Source organism: Tachyglossus aculeatus, chromosome 10 (assembly GCF_015852505.1).
Source record: "Tachyglossus aculeatus isolate mTacAcu1 chromosome 10, mTacAcu1.pri, whole genome shotgun sequence".
Taxonomy (NCBI): Eukaryota; Metazoa; Chordata; class Mammalia; order Monotremata; family Tachyglossidae; genus Tachyglossus; species Tachyglossus aculeatus.
Genome location: NC_052075.1, coordinates 17,080,364 through 17,086,395, shown reverse-complemented (window position 1 = coordinate 17,086,395; position 6,032 = coordinate 17,080,364).

Below are 6,032 nucleotides of genomic sequence, written 5' to 3'. Positions count from 1 at the left end.
TTACTGCGTGCAGAGCACTGTAACTCTGAAGTAACTTTGGGTCTTTGTCCTGAGAAAGGAGGCAATCTCAATTCTGTTATTCTGTATTTTCTCCAGAATAACTCGGATTCTGGGAAACAATAGCACTAAAGAGCTCAGATTGACAAACTAACCCAGCCCAAATTAAAATAGCCAGCACACAATTGTGCTCCGCCTCTCCTTCCTCCCCCCCCACACACCTCCCCGGTAATTCTCTCTGATCTCATTTCTTTTTCTGCCCTTGGGTATTTTGGCCTCTGGATTGATCGGTCTTGAATATCTGGTTCAGTTCAAGTTCACCAGTTCCTTCAGGGTTCCCTGGGGATTGGTGGGATTTTCCCAAATGTGGTCATGGAAGTCTCGAAGCCACGTGGGGGGCTCTGCCAAGCCCTGACCCTTCACAATAGGGAATGTCAGGAAAGAGTTTATCATTGTTCTGCTGTGTGCGTGGGGGAAGCTTGGGGTGGGGGGAGGCTGGGGATGGCTGAGGGGAGGGACAGTGTGGGGGTGGGAGGAGGGAGGGGAGGAGGGAAGGGACAATGGGGGGAAGAAAAAAAGCAGAGGGGAAGAGGGAGGGGAAGGGAAGGGTGAATAATAATAATAATCATTATGGTATTTGTTAAGCGCTTAGTATGTGCCAGGCACTCTACTAAGCACTGGGGTGGATACAAGCAAAGCGGGTTGGACACAGTCCCTGTCCCACGTGGGGCTCAAAGCCTCAATCCCCATTTTACAGATGAGGTAGCTGAGGCCCAGAGAAGTGAAGTGACTTACCCAAGGTCACACAGCAGACAAGTGGCAGAGTGGGATTAGAACTAATGACCTTCTAACTTCCAGCCCCGTGCTCTATGCACTACGCCATGCTGGCAGAGAGAGAGAGAGGGAGGGAATTGGGGGGGAAGGAAGGAGGGAGGGAGGGGAATGGGTGCATCCTTCTTTTCTCCTTCTGTGCCAGGATCAGACACACTGGGAGCTGAGAATGGATTCTTTTGCAATCTCCAACCGATCGCTTGGGTTCCAAGACAACTGCATTCCTGCTTTGTCCCCTCATTCCTGCTTGGTCACTTCCCTCCATTGGCACTGTTTCCCTGACACCCTTCACCCCCTACGGGCCTACCAGTCACAGGGAGTTGTCCTGCAGCCTGCCTTTCCTCGACGAGATTTCAATCCTTCAACAGCATTTATTGTGGGCAGAGCACTGTCTGGATGCTTGGAATAATGATAACGATAATAATAATAATAATGGCAATTGTTAAGTGCTTACTACATGTCAAGCATTGTTCTAAGTGCTATGGTTATATATAAATTAATCAGGTTGGACACAGTCCCCGTCCCACGAGGGGCTCACAGTCTAAGTAGGAGGGGGAACAGGTACTGAATCCTCATTTTGCACTTGAGGAAATTGAGGCACAGAGAAGTGAAGTGACTTGCCCAGGGTCACACAGCAGGCAAGTAGCAGAGCTGGAATTAGAACCCAGATCCTCGGGCTCCTAGGTCCCTGCTTTTTCCACGAGGCCACACTGTTATTACTATTAGTAGTAGTAGTTGTAGTAATACTAATGATAATAATATATGGTGAAGAATACATTCTGCTTGAATTCAAGCTCCTTGAGGGTAAGGATCATGGCCACTTATTCTATTGTCCTCTGCCAAGCTCTTAGTGCAGAGGTTTGCCCAGAATGAGCACTCCGTAAATACCATGGATGGACTGATGATTGATTACAATAGATTTGCCCAGGAAGACCTCCGAGGGGCTCCCTGAACACAAGGCGAGGCCTGAGGTAGCCTAAAGCTCAGGCTGTAGAACCCCAGGTGGGGGTTCCCCAGTTCTTCCCTTCTCTTTGAGGTGTGTTTCCCAGCTGGAACCCCCTAAGTGGCCTGAGATCCTCTGCCACCTCTCTCCTAACCAGTTCTGGGGTAGTTGGGGTTCATTATTGAGCCCTGGAGAAACAACTGCTCTCTGAGGGGCTCTCTGACCCTCCCCCCAACTCTCCCTCAGAATGAACCCTGGCTCAGCACATGCAGGCAGAGAGCTTTTTCTACAGGAATCAATCAATCAATCAATCGTATTTATTGAGCGCTTACTATGTGCAGAGCACTGTACTAAGCGCTTGGGAAGTACAAATTGGCAACACATAGAGACAGTCCCTACCCAACAGTGGGCTCACGGTCTAAAAGAGTGGGCTCACAGTCTAAAAGAGAAAAGGAAAAGAGACCAACAGAATCCTGCTAGAGGTAAAGGTAGGGCCAAGTGGCAGATAAAATCAGCAGCAACCAGTGTTTGCCAAGCTTTCAACTGATAATAAAACCACACCAATGTACCAGGTCACAAGTACTTACACTAAAACCCAAAACACATTCGTTCCTTCCCCTAGCCTGCTACTGTAGTCAGCATCACTTCCAACCATTAATGGTAGTTATTTATTGAGCACCTACTATGTACAGCTTAGTACAGTGATCTGCACACAGTAAGAGTTCAATACATACTATTGAATGAATACAGAGCGCTGTACCAAGCACTTGGGAATGTACAAGATAAACAATAGACATGAGAAATGGCAGTTGAGGATAAGGAGGGGAGATTAGAAATCAGGTGCGGAAGACCTCAGGAAGGCGATGTGATTTCAGAAAGACTTTGAAAGGCTTGGAGAAGCAGCATGGCCTAGTGGGGATAGCATGGGCCTGGGAGTTGAAAGGACCTGGGTTCTAGTCCTGACTCACAGCAACTTGCCTACTGTGTGACCTTGGGCAAGTCACTTAACTTCTCTGTGCCTCAATCATCTCATTTGCAGAATGGGGATGAAGACAGTGAGCCCCTTATGGGACACGGACTGTGTCTAACCTGATTATCTTGTATTTACCCCAGCACTTAACAAACACCATTAAAAAAAAGGGGGTGGGGGGGAGAGCAGTAGTCTGCCCAATGTGAGGGGGAGGGAGTTGCAGACCGAAGAGCGTGTGTGATTATCTTCTATCTAACCCAGTACAATGCTTGGCACATAGTAGACACATAACAAATATCATTAATATTATAGTTCTCTCCTGATTTTATTTACTCTCTGGTTAATCCTTTTCAATCTCTTGCTGATTCTTCCCACTCCTTAACAGTGGGTGTCCCTCAGCTTTCTCATCTGGGTCCCTTTCTCAATTTACATTCACTCCTTTGGGGGAGATAATAATAATAATTATGCTATTTGTTAAGTGCTTAGCATATGCCAAGCACTGTTCTAAGCGCTGGGATAGATACAGGGTAATCAGGTTGTCCCACGTGGGGCTCACAGTCTTAATCCCCATTTTCCTGCTGAGGTAACTGAGGCCCAGAGAAGTTAAGTGTCTTGCCCAAGGTCACACAGCAGACTGGATTAGAACCCACATCCTCAGTAGAAGGGAGAACAGCTATTGAATCCCTATTTTGCAGGTGAAGGAAACGAGGCAAAGAAAAGTTAAGTGACTTGCCCAAAGACACACAGCTTCACCAGGTCCTCTGATTCCCAGGCTCGTGCTCTTTCCACAAGGCCACACTGCTTCCCGTAACAGAAAAAACAAGGTTAAATAGTGCTTCCAGGTGAAGGGAGTGGTCCACCATGTCGAAGTCACCTGAGAGTTTATGGAGGATTAGAACAGAATGGAGTCAGTTCAATTGATTTGGCAAAAAGATCATTGGTGACCTTAGAGGGAACTGTCACAGTCTTTTAGACCGTGAGCCCACTGTTGGGTAGGGACTGTCTCTATATGTTGCCTACTTGTACTTCCCAAGCGCTTAGTACAGTGCTCTGCACACAGTAAGAGCTCAATAAATACGATTGATTGAATGAAGGAGGTAAAAACCCAATTGGGGAGCATCAAGAAGTCTGTTGGGAGTAAAGATTGCAATCGGGGAGAGCACAAGTGTTTTCAGGTGAGAACCAATGGAGTCAGAGGCACAGATGGAAGGAATAGATTCAGAAAGTAGCCGGGAGAGCTCTGGAGAGATGGCGAGAAGCTTGGGTGGATGTTAGGGTGGGAGGAAGCTGGGGAAATGTAGGGAAGATCTGGAGAAACTCAGGTCTGATGGCTTCAATTTTGTCAACAGACTAACTGGCAGGATCACGAGGGTCCAGGAGGTTGGGGCAGTGGGGACTTCAGAAGATGATTCAAAGGCTGGAATAGTGGGTGGGAGTGATGGGCATGGGAGCTGATGATGCGGGAGAAGTAATGCTACTGAGCAGAAGGGAGAACACTGTTAGCAGATGAGAGAATAAAGGGGACGTGAGCCAAGTCGGTCCAGATTTGGGCCTAAAGCAGCCCAGGAGTGGAGGAAGCGAACAGTGGATGTGGTTCAGCAGGTAGCCAGAGGTGGCAACTTTTCAGTTTGAGTGTCAGGTTGGAGAGTTTAAAGTCGGGGTGGGAGATGAGGTTGGGAGGGGACAGGCTTCCTTCTTTCTTTCCTTCCTTTATTCATTCAATGGTATTTACTTAGGGATTACTAGTGAAGGGCACCATAAAACCACCATTTTTCAGCCCCAACTGGAAACTCTCCAGTCTGGCCAGAGATTTGGGGGGAGTGAGGCTGGGAAAAAGGCACAAACAGCTGTGAACCCCATGGCGGGGGCACCCATGGGTCTCTTCTAAGCCTCCTTGTGGCCCCAGACCATGGTTAGAACAGTTTTCTTTAGGGTTGGGCCTACTTCTCTTCCCGGATCCAGTCGGGTGTTGGTGATGGGAATGAGGCAGTGACATAATAATAATAATGATAACTAGGGTGCTTGCCAGGTACTATCTACGTGCCAAGCACTATACTAAGCGCTGGGGTGGATACAAGCAAATCAGGTTGAACAGTCCCTGGCCTGCATGGGGCTCACAGTCCTAATTTTTACCACCGATGAGGTAACTGAGGCCAGGCGAAGTGAAGTGACTTACCCAGGGCCACACAGCAGACAAGCAGCAGAGCCAGGATTAGAACCCAGGTCCTTCCGACACCCAGACCCATCCACTAGGCCATGCTGCTTTTCTGGGGTTCCATTTTGGGGCATTTTAACAAGTTGGATTTCATTTTGATTCTCTCCACTACATAGCTAGACTGTAAGCTAGTATGAGCAGAGAACCTATCCACTAATTCTGTTGTATTGTACTCTCTCAAGTGCTTAGTACAGTGCTCCGCACATAATAAGTACTCAATAAATACCATTGATTGATTGATCGGCCAGAATAAGGGTGTGTGAGCATAACAACCAAGGGGCTCCATTAATATCCGTATGGTTTTATTAACAAGTATATAATACATATATATTGCATACTGTATATAGTATATGAGGACTGTACAGTACAAATTTATGTTCACAGTTTGACATGACAAAATGTCATTACTGAATTCCCATTGGATTACCAAAGTAGAAACAGTGAAGGTCCATTAAACATTCACATCTTTAGTAAGAAAGATTACCAAAATGTTTCAGTTGTCTGCAAGTTATACTAATGCATGCTAAAAACCTTTCCCCATTCAGTCTATTAGCTTATAAAATATATTACACTTTATTAAAAATTTCTGCATAGTTTATACAAGTATTAAAGTAAATGTAATGACCCTGCTATATTTGCAGGTTTGGTTTAAGAGATGCTAAGCAGAAAGATTATTTTGACCCTCTAACATTAAAGTACATAAATAGCAAAAAAAAAAGTGCTAGTATTTGTAAAACAGAATATTGTTGCAGCCCTCGTTAATGCATGTAAAATGGCACTGTAAATCCGTGATTTTTCCTCTGTAGAATTTGCAGCTACCCTGACCCGGAGGTGAATCGAGAGGGCAAACTGGTAGCCTCCCGCTCCCTTCGGGGACCATCCCCGAGCTTCCACTTAAGCCGAGTGCTCTCATCCAGCCATTCACGGGCCTCGCCCAGCCCAACCCCGCACGTTCCCGCCCCGCCAGTGCCCGGATGGCACGTACTTGTGGCGCGGGTAAGGGGAGCCCCACGGTTGATCTGGTTTGAGGTTTGGAAGAGCCTGCTCCCCACTCACGCACAACCAGCTACACCCTT